The sequence below is a fragment of the Buceros rhinoceros genome, unplaced genomic scaffold (genome assembly GCF_000710305.1).
Source record: "Buceros rhinoceros silvestris isolate BGI_N320 unplaced genomic scaffold, ASM71030v1 scaffold10102, whole genome shotgun sequence".
NCBI classification, from domain to species: Eukaryota; Metazoa; Chordata; class Aves; order Bucerotiformes; family Bucerotidae; genus Buceros; species Buceros rhinoceros.
The window spans coordinates 18,450-18,668 of record NW_010400657.1 but is presented as its reverse complement, the minus strand read 5'-3'; positions in this window follow the sequence as shown (position 1 = coordinate 18,668).

The window sequence follows — 219 nt, the reverse complement described above, 5'->3', positions numbered from 1 at the left end:
GCAGGGGCAAGCCAGAGCGCGGCAGGCAAGGTCCTGCGCCCCAGCCTGGCTGCAGAGCAGCAGGAGTAGGCACAGAGCGGGCACGTCCCATTGCCTTTGGACAGGGCTGTGTGAGCTCCTCCGCTTCCAGGAGCGCCCCGAGTCTGAACGGGGCTTAGAGCCCAGCAGCCAGGGCCAGCTGCAGTCCCAGTGCCACCCGTGTGAAGGCAGAGTTATCCC